Source organism: Phascolarctos cinereus, unplaced genomic scaffold (genome assembly GCF_003287225.1).
Source record: "Phascolarctos cinereus isolate Bilbo 61053 unplaced genomic scaffold, phaCin_HiC Scaffold_1;HRSCAF=81, whole genome shotgun sequence".
NCBI lineage: Eukaryota > Metazoa > Chordata > Mammalia > Diprotodontia > Phascolarctidae > Phascolarctos > Phascolarctos cinereus.
Genome location: NW_027555514.1, coordinates 60304293 through 60318889, shown reverse-complemented (window position 1 = coordinate 60318889; position 14597 = coordinate 60304293). Strand labels below are relative to the sequence as shown.

At 40.1% G+C, this 14597-nt stretch overlaps 1 protein-coding gene and 1 long non-coding RNA gene across 4 annotated transcripts in view; both read left to right on the top strand.

Moving 5' to 3' along the window:
* PIP4K2A (phosphatidylinositol-5-phosphate 4-kinase type 2 alpha) overlaps positions 1–14597 on the top strand; it is a 203837-nt gene that overhangs the window by 121395 nt on the left and 67845 nt on the right. The window lies entirely within an intron of this gene.
* On the top strand, positions 6720–10522 carry LOC144456688 (uncharacterized). The gene is made up of 2 exons (XR_013485707.1): positions 6720–7694; positions 9941–10522. It is a non-coding gene; the product is annotated as an uncharacterized LOC144456688 (long non-coding RNA).

The window sequence follows — 14597 nt, the reverse complement described above, 5'->3', positions numbered from 1 at the left end:
GTGTTTCCCAAACAAGGACAGATGGTTGTCCTGGCTACGCAGTCCTACAGTCAGGTTGGATGCTGCTTTGCTTAAAAAAAGCTGAGTCCTCTGAACTCTAGTAATAATATTCAATGTTAAGTGATGTGACATAATGCTAAACTTGACTCGTAAGGTTTCATTCTGTAGCAAACCCTACCCTGCCCCCCATACCCTTTGTGATATTGTCAGGTCTTCCTTATTCACAGATCTGAGCATGTCACTCATATGCTCCAAACCTCTCCATGGATCCCTCTTTCCTATGGAATAGAAAGTCCAGATACCTTAGTCATTATCCAAGCCTTTTCACAGCATGGCGCTTCCCTGTTTCTCGTGCCTCTCTATGCACATTATGCTTCAGCCAGAATGTTGTCCCTGGTTCACAAACGATGCTTTCCCACCTCCATACCTTTGCTTATATTTCCCAGTCTTTTTTTTTTCTACTCTCACATATCTGGTTTTTGAATTCCTGCCTGTCATTCAAGATCAGACGTACTGGACTTGGAGTCAGGGAGGACCTGGCTTTAAATTTAAATATCACCCTGAGCTCACTTCTCTCAACCTCCATATCCAGTCAGTGGTCAAGCGCCCTCATTTCCACCTTTGTACAGCTCCAGGACACAGCCCCTTCTCTCCTCTGGAGCCACCACCATCCTGGTGCTGGCCCTCCTCACCTCACTTCTGGACTATGTGCCGGTTGATCTTCTGCCTCAGGTCTCTCCTTGCACTAGACCATGCTGCAATCAGCTGTTTGTTGATCTCCCTAAAACTTGGATATGATTTCCCCCCAATCATCAAACCTCAGACTCCTATTACCTCTGGGATCAGATGTAAAATCCTCTGGCTTTTTAATTCCTTCACAGCCTGGCCCTTGTACCTTTCCAGTCTATTTCCACATAGGCCTTGATGATGGCCTCCTGGCTACATACACCATCTCTCTGCTGTAGGCATCTCGGCTGGCTTTCTCCCATGCCTGCAATGTCCTCCCCTTTCATCTCTGTCTCCTGCCTTTCCTGGCTTCCTTCAGATCTCACCTGGGCTCCTGCCTTCTGCAACAAGTCATTCTTAGTCACCCTTAATATTAGGGTTTTCCCTTGGAGATCGCCCCCTGTATTTATTTTGTTTTAGCATAGTTGTTTCCATGGTGTCTTCCCTGATAGACTGAGCTCCTTGAAAGCAGGAGCTGGGGTGTTTTTTGTTTGTTTTCTTTTTCACCTTTTTTTTTTGTATCCTCAGCTAGGTGCCACAGTGAATAGAGTGTTGGGCCTGGAGTCAGGAAGACCTGGGTTCAAATCCAGCCTCAGAGACTCACTAGCTGTGTGATCCTGGGCAAGTCATTTAACACCTATCTACTTTGGCTTCCTCAGCTGTAAAATAGGGGTCGTAATAGCCCCTACCTCACAGGGTTCTTGTGAGAATCAAAAGAGATAATATTTGTAAAGTTCTTAGTACAGTGCCCAGTGCATAGTCTTTACTTAATAAATGCCCGTTAACTAATGCTAGTTAAACCTGGGTTTAAATCCTGCTTCATACACATATTTACTCTTTAATTTCCTCAACAGTAACATGAAGAATTTGGACTCTGTGGCTCTAAAGTCCTTTTCTGCTTTGAATCTATGATCAGTGGTCCAAGAAATCTTCCTTGGTCCTCCTAGTTAGATAGAATCTTTCCTTCCTCAGCTCTTGCATAACACTTTTTACCTGTTTTATGCTCTTACTTCTATTCTGGACAATGGCTTTTGTTTAGTTATATATTTACTGTTCAGTATTAGGTCAATGTCATATCCTCCCTGCTAGATTAAATGCTGCCTTCATGAACACTGTATTTTTTTTCTGTCACCTTTCACAGTGGTCTCTACATGATACGAGTTGAATAATTGATTGTTGAATACATGAAGACCTTTGGGCTTTGGCGGAGTGAGAGACCAGCCCCGCTGCAGCTCTTCCCTTCCCTTGTTGACCATTGTCTAGGATTTTATTTTTGTGCCTCATTTTAAAATTAGTAAATAGTGTTACACAGGTCAGTGTGTTCTGTCTGCCCTTTGAATCGAAAGCCATTCAAGGACAGTGACCACATTGTAGATGTTCCCTGACATTCTGCAAGTGCCCAGTAAAATGTTGTGAATTTAGAGGGTGCTTGATAATATACTTGCTTTTTCCCCTTCCAGTCACCAACCAGTGTAAAAGACCATGTACACTCCCTTAAACAGGATCACCTGTTTTAAAGCTGAAAGAGATCTTAGACAGCATCAAGTTGAACACTCTCATTTTACAGAAGAGGAAACTGAGGCTGAAAGAATTTAAGTAATTTGCCCAGGATCACAGCTAATAAGTGTCTGAGGCTGGATTAGAACTCAAGTCCTAGCCCTCTACCCATTATACCACCTCATCGCCTACAAAGAAACTTGAATGAAAACATTAATGTTCTGTTATAATCAGAGTTGGAGAAGGGGCCTTCGAGGTCATCTAGTCTAGCCCCATCATGGATGAAGAAACTAAGACCCAGGGGCATGAAATGATTCTCTCAAAGTCACACAGAGAGTACATGACAGAGCTAGGATTTGAACTCACATCTTCTGACTCCAAATCTAAGAGGTACATCTCTGTATTTTCAACTGAGGAATTCTGTTTTTCTGGTTTTCAGTTCATTTCACACAGTTTAATCTTCTGGAAAGAGCAGTTAGCTGAAAGTTGGAAGGCCTGGGCTCTCGTCGTGGTTTTTCCATTATTGACTATGTTGTGTTGGGTATCTCGTCTTAACTCTGAGACACGCAGTTTCTTCATTTGTAAAGTGGTCTTTAAAGCCTCATTATTTTCTGATTTAGTGGCCAAATGTAGGGGAGCAACATTTAGATCCTTACTTACAATAAGGAGGTCTGTGTTTTCTCCCCTCACATAAAGGCATTATTACTATTATTATTCTATTATTATTATTCTATCAAAGCAGAATCTAAGGACCTTTTCTTTTATAAGTTGACTCCAGCTAGCAGTACTAGAAGCTGTAAAGAAAGGAAGGCTTATTATAGCAGAGCTCCCCCTCTTCCCCCCATAGATCATTTTCCATGTAGCTAAAAAAAAATGTATTAAAATAGGAGAATTACTTGAATGGGGTAAACATATGTCTATTAAACATTCAATATACTTAAATGTTCAAAATGATGAGATATTAAAAATGGGGGCGAGGGAGTAACAGCCACTAAATCATGACATTTTTATGTGGTAGATAAAAGATTAGTGATGAGAATGAGCTAATTAAATTGACCTTTAAAATTTCCCCACCCTCCTGGAGGTTCAGCCTAATCTCGGACCTCCCACTGTGGAGAAAAACATTCTCACTACAGACTTAGAGAAGAGAGAGGAAGAATGGCACCATTAATCTCTTTCTTTAAGAAAAAGGTAATAAATTTCCAATTATAAATGTATAAAGACCATCAAAGAGCAAACCTGGTCTCTCATTCCAAACTGTCATTGGCTGACATGACCCTTAGGCTCCAAGGGTTGCATGTGGAATTTGAGAATGCATCCGGAAGATCAGCAGTGTGTCAGATAAGGACGGGGCCAGAATGAATTAGAATGAGCCACACTATGTTCCTGCCAACTCCAGCATTTTTCACCTTTGCGCTCAACTATTGGTCCACTCCATCTTTCTGTCTGCCCCTTCATATCCTCTCTCTATGGATACCTAGATCCATGGATACTATTCTCCTCCAACATCCCTAGGGTTCCTTTAAGGAAGATCTCAAACAGACATCTCAAGTGCCACTGAGGAGCCCCAGGGACCACTGAGACTATTTTTAAACACCACAGCTCCTAAGGAAAACCATTGTGGGTTCCTCAGGTGCCCAGTTAAAACCTTAAGAAACTCTGCCAACCTAGATAGTGACATATGAGAGTTGTTGGGAAGTCAGTCATGGGCATCTATAAAAAGAATGGCAGACATTTATCAGTAGCTATCTCTTTGTCGTGGATTGAGGAGTTGGGTGATCTCCATTGTGGAGGACATCACTGAGAAACAGCATGGGTGATGCGTAGCAGTTAGGAAGCCTGGATTCAAATCCCATCTCTGCCATTTCCTGGCTGGGTGACCTTGGGCAGCTCAATTTCTCTAAGCCCCAGTAGCCTCCTCAGTAAAGAGGGGCTAATAATGCCTGTTGTGACTGTCTACCTCACAGGGTTGTTGAGGAGAACAACTGAAATGAGAAAATCAAAGTCAAGTGTTACCCATTCAGGAAAGAATTCAGAGTTCTGAGGTTAGCTTTTTTTAAAATTTGCTTAATAATATTTTTCCCCCCCAGTTACATACAAGACAATTTTTAGCATTCATTTTTACATTTTGAGTTCTAAATTTTTCTCCCTTCTTACCTCCCCTCCCCTCTTCCTAAAATGGTAGGCAATTTGGTATAGGTTATATATGTGCTATCATGTAAAACATATTTCCATATTAGTCACAGTTGTCAAAGAAGAAATGGATCAAAAGGAAAAAAAAACACAAAACAGAATAAAGTGAAAAAAGTATGCATCGCTCTTCATTCAGAGTCCTTCAGTTCTTTGTCTGGATTGTGGATTGTATTTTCCTTCATGAGTTCTTTGTACTTGTCTTCGATCATTATGTTGATGAGAAGATCTAAGTCATCATAGTTGTTACTGTGTACAACGTTTTCCGGGTTCTGTTCGTTTCACTTTGCATCAGTTTGTACAAGTCTTTCCAGGTTTTTGTGAAATCTGGCTGTTTGTCATTTCTTCTTGCACAATGGCATTCCATTATATTCATATACCACAACTTCTTTAACTGTTTCCCAATTGATGGGCACTCCCTCAATTTCCAATATTTTGCCACCATGAAAAGGACTGCTATAAATATTTTCGCACATGGAGGTCCTTTTCCTTTTTTTATGATCTCTTTGGGATACAGACCTAGTAGTGGTATTGCTGGATCAAAGAGACTACAGTTTGGTTGCCCTTTGGGCATAGTTCCAAATTGCTGTCCAGAATGTTTGGATCAGTTCACAACTCTACCAATAGTGTATTAGTGTCCCAATTTTCCCACATCCCCTCCAAGATTTATCATTTTCCTTTTATTTTTGTCATGTGGGCCAATCTGATAGGTGTGAGGTGATGTCTCCAAGTTGTTTTCATTTGCATTTCTCTAATCTAATCAAAAATGATTTAGAACACTTCTTCATATGCCTATAGATAGTTTGATTTCTTACTCTGAAAACTCCCTGTTCATATCCTTTGACCAATTATCAATTAGAGAATGGCTTGTATTATTATAAAATCAATTCAGTTCTCTACATATTTGAGAAATTAGGCCTCCATCAGAGACACTTGCTATAAAGATGGTTTTCCAGCCTTCTGCTTTCCTTCTAATCTTGGCTGAATGGGTTTTGTTTGTGCAAAAGCTTTTTAATTTAATACCTTCAAAATTATCCATTTTCCATTCTATAAATGCTTTCTTTATCTCTTGTTTGGTCATGAACTTGTAACTCATTCAACTTCTTTTTTGGATGTTATACCACTTGGTGAATGTATGCTTTATATCAGTATTGCTTCATTGTCTATTGTCCCTTTTAGCAAGATGTAGTTTTTCTTATCTCTTTTAATTAGGTCTGTTTTTGCTTTTGCTTTGTCTAAGATCAGTATATCTACCCCTCCTTATTTTTTTTTTTTACTTCAGCTGAAGCATAATAGATTCTGCTCCAGCCCCTTAACTTTTACTCTGTGTGTGTGTGTCTCTGTTTCAAGTGTGTTTCTTGCAAACAGCATATTGTAGGATTCTGGTTTTTTATCCACTCTGCTATCTACTTTTTTATGGGAGAGTTCATCCCATTCACATTCACAGTTATGATTACTAGCTGTGTATTTCCCTCCATCCTATTTTTCCTCCTGTTTATCCTCTCTCTCCTTCCACCCTTTCCCTCTTCAACCATGTTTTGCTTCTCTCTACAGCCTCCCCAGGTCTGCGATCTCTTGTGTCAGTTCCCCTCCACTCCCCCACCTTTACTTAATCTCCTCCTTTCCTACTTTCTTGTCCAGTAAGATTTCTATATTCAACTGATTAAGTATATTTCGTCTTTGAGCCAATACTGATGAGAGTAAGGTTCAAGCGATGCCCATCGCCCATCCTCCCATCCTACCATCTTCCCCTCCACTGTAATAGGTCTTTTGTGCCTCTTCATGTGAAATAATTTACCCCATTTTACCTCTCCCTTCCTTCTGTACTCATTGTACTCTTCTTTCTTATCCCTTAATTGTTTTTTTATGTCATCCCCTTAAATTCACCTTATACCTGTACCCTATGTCTGTGTATATACAGGCATCACCTTCCCATGTGGGGATGTAAACAGTTTAGCTCCATTGCATCTCTTATGTTTTCTTTTCCCTTTTTCCCTTTTCATACTTCTCTTGGATCTTGATATTGGAGATCAAATTTTGTGTTCAGTTCTGGTCTTCTTTTGATGAAAGCTTGAAATTCTTATATTTCATTGAATGACCGTTTTTTTTCCCCTTGGAGTATTATGCTTCATTTTGCCAGGTAAGGTCAGCTTTTTTTAAGCAGTTCCTTTGTTTTTCACCACTTTGATTTTTAACTGCTCATCAGTCATGTCATGTTCTGTTGTGCATAAGCAGTCACTTCATTTCCTTGAAAGTCCTGCGTTTTTGTTTACCCAGCTTTCTCTGCATGAAGACTTTATATCGCACTGATCATGATTATGACCTACAACTGAAGCAAGATACAACTGGACTCTGCTGGAGGAGCCAGGCAGAATTCACATGGTTTTATGCTTGAAAAGAGAATATTCCCTCTTAAAACAAATTCATCTAAGAGATCATCCAATTCAATGTAATTACTGACTGTGTTGTATCCTGACTTGCCAAGGTCTTTTAGTTTATCTCCACATGCTGTGATCCACATGTATGCACCTTATTCCTTTATCTATCCAGACCTGTTGCTTAGAATTTCCCTGGGGAAATAGCCAGATATTAGAAACTCACAAGTATGTCCACTTTTTCTATGGGAACTTGGGATACAGTTTTTTTTTTTTTTAGCAATTTTCAAGGTGATTTAAAGATGATAATTTCTTAGTTTTTCCTCTCTTTTTTTTGCTTTGCATCTGCCCAAACTAATGGTATCTAGTTAGCTATAGTTAAAGAATACATTGAGTGAGGCATTAAATTTAAACATTTTTTAAAAAGAGACCTGTCAAGGCCAAACCTAAAACAGCCACTGACTCATAATTTGGTGGCTACTAGTAGGTGACATGCATACATTATTTATGAACTGAATTCTGACCTCAGCAAGCTCTGTAACAGGTCTGGACTTCTATTACATGAGAATTTGGGAAAAAAAAATAAACCATTCAACAAGCTGGTAGAACTCATACAAAACTCAAAGGCATTTAAGGAGAGTCTGTAGTCCACAGTGATTTTCCATTAGGGAATCCGCATGTTTGAGTGAATCTAGCTTATAAGGAGACAGCATGAGGAAGCAGTAGCAATCTTGACTTGTCCAAGACAAAGCACACAAATTATTGCTTCAAACCTGCTCCTGCTGCAAGTAAATGGACAATACGGTCATCCATCTTACGCAGTAGGAAATCACACACAGCAGAGGAAGGCAGATGGAGGGGACTCTCTGAAGAACGGAGAACAAGAAGGAAGAACACGTCCTAAAGGTACTGATTGTTTTTTCCTCCTCAGTTTTATTTTCTGTGATTGTCAATTTTGTGATCCATTTCTTGTCTGTCTTTTACCACTAGAGGCTTCAGTGTCTTTTAGATTTGAACTCATTTTCCAGTTAACCCAGGCCTTAGCATCCCTGTTAGAAGGATTGTGTTAGACCTTTGATTTCCATGGGGAAGGGAGCTCCTGGATTGGGGGAGGTGGAGTGCCTTGCCCATGGCTCAACACAGTGTGTGTGTGTGTGTGTGTGTGTGTGTGTGTGTGTGTGTGTGTGTGTGGTGAGTTCAGGTAACCTGGCTCCAAGGCCCACTAAGTGAAAGTAAATCCCTTATGGATCATATTAAAGCATCAGTAGTGCTTGTGTCCATTGACTTAGCAGCCAACCTGAAAAATCTCTAAACAGCAGGCCAAAACAACAGTGAGGTGGTGAAACTACTGTCTGTGCCTCAAACCCGTAAAGTACGTCTATCAACTTGATGTCTGGGCTAAGTGTTAAGAACGCCAAACTTAGAAAACATTTCCACTCCCTCTGATTTCAGGCTTAAAATAGCCTCGAGGCGCCATCTTCTGTGCCCCAGCCTGGTCACCAGATAGATGCCTAGCACTTGGTTTTCTAAGTTTCCCAAACAGCTTGCCCAGTTGCACATAACATTCAGTCTCCCACTGCCTCATGGACTTTTTTTTTTTTGGCAATTGGGGTTAAGTGACTTGCACAGGGTCACACAAGCTAGTAAGTGTTAAGTGTTTGGTCTGAAGGCCACATTTGAACTCAGGTCCTCCTGACTTTAGGGCTGGTGCTCTGTCCACTTTGCCACTTCATGGACTTTTGAGAATTCGATTTCAAACTTGCATGCTACTTTGCATGGAGTTTGACAGAGAGCCTTAGGATTCCTCTCAAGCTTTAGGCACTGTTTCCTGATACCAATAGTGCCACTTAATTCTAAATGGTATTTGATGTGGGTACCTTCCGTGCCTCTCATAAAGCAAAGAATACAGAGATGAGTAAGATAACAGTTTTTGCCCTTATGAAGCTTACAGTCTAATGGGGGGATAGGACATAAATGCAGTATTAGATCTTAAATATAAGAGAACTGTTTAATAGAGTCCTCCAGATATTATCTCGGTTCCTTCCATGGGTTTCATCTTATAGTTTTCCTATTAAGATAAACAGAATATAGAATTTGTCACAGAAAAGTATTTGGAAAAGTATTAGCCCATTTGAAAATGGGTACTTTAATAAGTCTTGTTTCTTTTTTAGTGTTTTGATATATTTTGTTTATTATATCACCAGAATTTCTCCCATATCTCTCTATCCCTCTTTCTTCTCACAGAGGAGAAATATGTGTGTGTGTGTAGACACACACACAATTATATGTAGGGGAAACACACATATAGTTACATATATGATACTATGTTTACACATATATGCCAACATTTTTAAAGGAAAAAAAGGTGAAAAACAGCCAAATTGAAGACATATTTGCATATTCATATGACATATGCAATGTACTAGATCTCCAGTGTCTGCAGTGGAGTAGGTGGGAGCATCTTCTCATTGCTCCTTTTTGGGGCAATGCATTTTGATTCTAAAATGACTTCTGCCAAGGCTTGAGAATGTCAGAATCTTAAACCTTTTACCTTATTGTTTGTTCTCTGGGAGAAACTATAAAATGATGCCTTTAAACAAGGGGATGGAAGGAAATCGATCCAAGACCTTCTTTCTAGCATAGAGATCTTGATTTTGTTCTAGCTTATTTTTAAAAATTTTATTGATAAAATGATTTATCGCCTTTATTTGGAAAACCTATCCTTGTACCTTCCTTGAACCAGACAGCTATCTAACAGGAATAAAAATTTAAAAATAAAATAAAAAAAATAAAGGAGAGAGGAAGCAGTTCAGCAAAACTGGCCCACACATCAAACAAGTGTAAAAGTATACACAGCAATGTTGCTCACCCACAATCTGCCACTTCTGTAAGAGAAAAAAAGATGCATTCTCATGTGTCTTCTTCATGGAAAAGCTTGGTCATTTCTCATTGCACCACGTTCAGTTTCTATTTTGTTCTTTCCATTTACATCATTTATTTTGCATCATTTCATCATCTTTCTCTATATTCTTAATATTCATTTTTCCTTAATGTGAACTAACATTCCATTACATTCATGTATCTGAGTTTTTCTAGCCATTCCGTAATTTATGATAATTTATTCTGACTTCTTTGTCTTTTATTATTTTCAGCTTCTCAGTATCATGGAGAATGACCAGAAGAGCATCATCCCTAGGATTCAAGATGACTCCTAACCTTAGCTCTACCTCTTAGGGGCTCAGGTCCACATTTCTATTCTTCACCATCGCTTTCTTAAGCAGAGAAGGCATGAGTATGGGTAGTTATCCAGAGGGAGAAGATAGTGACCTGAGGGAAATGGAAGTCTTCTGCAAGACCCTCTGCATGTGAATTCATTAAAAGAGACATGGAGAAGTGTGCCGCAGTAACCTGCTGATCTCTGATGTGGGATTAGTGCTGAAACTTGTGGCTGCATTCTAAAGGACCCTTGGGAAAATTGGAAGCGTGGGGAATCCTATAGCCTTACCTATGCTGCATATGGATCCTATGAATCTAAACCACACCACAGCAACATATGGTTGTTTTTCTAAGCCCCTACTCTACAAACACACATCTGTTTCAACCATATCCTCAAGGGATGACAGCTTCCCACTCCCTTCCCCCCCTTACAGATGAATGAAGAAGAGTGATGAGCACACTTAAAGTGATTCACCGATTTATTTGTATACATGTAAATAAAAGTGTAAATAAAGGAAGGATTCTGTATTTCATTAGCTTTGCTGCCGCCACTGCTATTGTGAATGTTTTTCTGTATGCTTTATTCAGCTCTCTTGCAGACATCGAGGTTTGGTTCTCAGCCAGCTGGCAGCTTATCTAAATTGTTATTAAGATGTGTTTGTTGTAACAGAGAAAAAGAAAATCTATATTTAAAAGCCATTGTACATATAAAGACAGACAGGGCTATGGAACGCATATTTATTTACCTGTGTTAGACCTCCATGGAGGCCACTTCTTGCGCTTATTTCTGCCAAGCATCTTGCCTAAGACATCCCCTCTTCTCCCCCACCCCCATCCAATCAACCTTGCTTTAATGCTGTGGTTCATGTTTGACACATAGGAAATGCTTGTTGAATTTTTTTCTTTTGTGAGAGAAAAGCAAGCAGCCTTGTGAAATTTAACCCTCTCTTCTCACTGGAGAGTAGGCCATTCTTAGGATGTCCACCAGATAACCATGACGTATCCTTCTTCCTTCAGTTTTAAACAGCTCTTCTTCTCGCTGCTCTTGTGCTGCACACATCTGGAACCCATGAAATGTCGTTTTCATTCTGACTTGAGAACTCTTGTCGTCTCTCCTCGATTCTTCTCCAAATGCCCTAAGTCATCACTCTGCCCCTGCTGAGAGGATAGTTAGGTTGTCCTCTGATGGGCTTAGCCTGTGGAAGGAATTCTTTCATCAACCCTCTCTTGGGAGTGCACTTCAGTGGTTCCTGAGGCCAACATAAGATGTCTTGGAAGGACAGAATCTAGGGTTTGAAGGGACTTTAGGCATGAATAACTTCAACAATCTCATTTTACAAAGAAGGAAATGGAGAGAGAAGCTAAATGTTTTGCCAGTGGTTATACTGCCATTGATGTTTCTGGGTCTTCTGGCTCCAGGTCTTCCTGCCATACCACAGTCTGCCATGTCTTGCTGTCTCCTACTGAATTAATGATGCCACCTTATTTCAAAGGGTCACATTCTAGGCTGTATGTATTAATGATTATGATTCTGACTGACAGCAAACATCTTGATCCTATTTTGTAAATTGTCTCTTTGTGATCTTCAAAAAGTAAACAGTGGTCTAGATGGAAAGGGCTTTGGCTAAGAGATAGAATACTCAGGACTGCTTACCAGCATTGCTTGTAACTTTGGGCAAATCACTCGGTTTCTCTGTGCTTTCCTTATTCTTCATCTGCAAAAGAGGCATAATAATACATGCCCTTTCCTTTCTTACAAGGAACTCATAAAAATCACAATTAAGACATTTTTCCAGTATGGTGTGTGTTTGTGTGTGTGTGTGTGTGTGTGTGTGTGTGTGTGTGTGCGCGCATGCGCGTACGCATATATTTTTTTGCAAAACAGAACGCATCTTTGGAAAATCACACTTACTCTTCCAGGATACTGTTTAATAAACTGAATGTTTTAGAGATGATAATATCTCCATAAAGTCCTGTTATAGTGTCCAATCATGGCATGGAGGTGACTGTGGGTTCTGGAAGACTACCTCTGGTAGGTGGATTTTACCATACTGGAAATCTTTGGACTACAGTCCTGGTGATGGTTTTCTGAGGTCCAGTCTAAGTCATGAGGAGAGATCCATGTGGTGATTCACTTTTTTGTCCATAGAAATCTATAAAAGAAACAAATGAAAAGTGTGAAATGGCACCCAGTTCTAATAAGACTGCCTTCCCCTTGTGCATTGATGTTGTCAGAGTGTTAAAAGTCTAGGAAGAAGTTACTAAGAATCATATACTTTTTAGACTATCCATAAAACTTAACTACAAATATGAGATCCTTCTTAAGTGACCATAATTACCCAAGGAACTGAATCATATTATAGAATCATAGATTTGGACCTAAAAGTGTCCTTAATTTGGCATCTTTTAGTTTACCACCCTCATTTTTATCGATGGAGAAACTTAGATTTCAAAGCTGAAGCACTTTACCTAACTAGTGTATAGAGCAGTAGCACTTGGACTCAGGAAGACTTGGGTTTGAATCCCACCTCAGATGCTTACTACTTATGTGACGCTGAGCAAGTCACTTAACCTTTGTTTGCCTCAGTTTCTTCACCTGTAAAAGAGGGATAATAATAATAGCACCTACCTTGCAGGGTTGTTGTGAGGATAAAATGATATCATTGTAAAGCATTTAGCACAGTGCCTGACAACATGTAAGTACTCTATAAATGTTAGCGATTATTATTATTCCTCAGATTCTGACTTAAAATCTAGTGCTCTTTCTTCTGTACGATGATTTACATTCTCACTATGAATAAAGCCAGAATACAAAAAAGAAATTGAAGGTTGATAGAAGGATGGCCCAGAGTTTCTCCTTGGGAAAGCCAATAAAGGAGTTGGTTTCTCCACGTCCAAAAGGCAGTGAGAAGCATCGAAGGAACAGCGCACTTGGTTAGTATTCATGACAAGTGTTTGCAAGTAGACCTCCTGGAGATAATGAGAATGTAACTGAGAGTATTTGTTACAGAGGATTTTTGAGAAGATGACCTTGAAACATTAAACCTAGGGGACAGAAAGAACAGTAGTACCTTCAATGAAAATAGGGAAGCTTGCAGTAGGGAGAGTTTAGAAAGTAAGATAATGAATTCTGTGAGAGACATATTGAGTTTGAGGTACCTAGAGGATGGCCAGTTGGAAGTGTCTATCTAGAGTTCAATAGAGAGACTAGGGCTAGGTAGAGAGATCTGGAAGTCTTCTGCTTAGAGATAATAATTCATGGTAGCTGGTGGGCTCACTAAGAGAAAGGATATAGAAAGAAAAGAGCCAGGAGAGAGCTCTGAGAGACATCCACAGTTAGGGAGAGGTCTGAGGAATGGTCAGACAGGTAGCAGGAGAACCAGCAGAAAACAGCGTGAGGAAAACCCAGGGAGGGAGACAGTATTCTTAACCCAAAACAGCAGGGGGGGCCTTAACCAGTCTCCACTGGTGAGGGGTGTCACATGCTGCTCAGAGTCACTATCACCTCCTCAAGCCTCAGTTTCCTTAACTATAAAATGAGACTTAGCTCACAGGGTTGTTGTGAAGAGAAGTACTTTGTAAACCATCAAGCAGTGTGTGGCTTTAAGCCACAGTAATGTTGGTAAACTAAGTTGGAGAAGTAATTGGCTGCTAGGTGGCGACATAATGCACAGAGCGCTGGGTCTGGAGTCAGAAAGACTCATCTTCCTGAGTTCAAATCTGCCCTCAGACACTTATTACCTGTGTGACCTTAGGCAAGTCACTTAACCCTGTTTGCCTCAGTATCCTCATATATAAAATGAGCTATAGAAGGAAATGGCAAACCACTCCAATATCTCTGCCAAGAAAACCCCAAATGGGGTTACAAAGAATCAGACACGATTGAAATGACTGAACAACAAAGAGAAGTAAACTGAACTCAAATAAAACATGCATCCCTGCTTCAGGAAGGGTTTTTATCTCTATAGTACTTGCTGTGCCTGCAAAAGGCATTCTCTGTTGTATTGTCCCTAACAACAGGGGCTTTGAGCTCTGCACACCTCTAAAATGGTTATGGAATGGTTTCAGGATGATGGCCAGCACCCAAAGACTGCTGTCATTGAAAGATATGCCCACAGCTAGCCTACTAAAGCTTTGGGTCACTCATAAAAGAAGAGGTCATGTGACTGTGCACTAAATTGTTAATGAATTGCATCTGGCTTCTTTCCTCCAGTGGGTGTTTGCTCATAGGCAAACAGAATGAGATTGCCATTCCTCATTTCCCATTCGGTGCCACTCTGGTCATAAGAAGATTTTGAAAAAAGAAAATGGTGCTTCTGACTTATTGGTTGATGCTTTCAGTGGTTTAATGCAGAGGCTAGTGTTTTGTGCATATCTGAGGTTGCATCTTTGACAAAGGAGCTGAATGCTAAGGGCATTTTAAATACTGTTCTCCATTGTCAGCAAGGATTGTTCAGCACCCCTGCAGGCATATTCACAGTCACAGCTACCTGCCTGAAAACCACCTTGGAAGGGGGACAGTTTTTTGAATTTAGAAATTAATCTGAATGAGGAAACATGTTGTCTAATACTGATAGATCCGAAAATCACCTT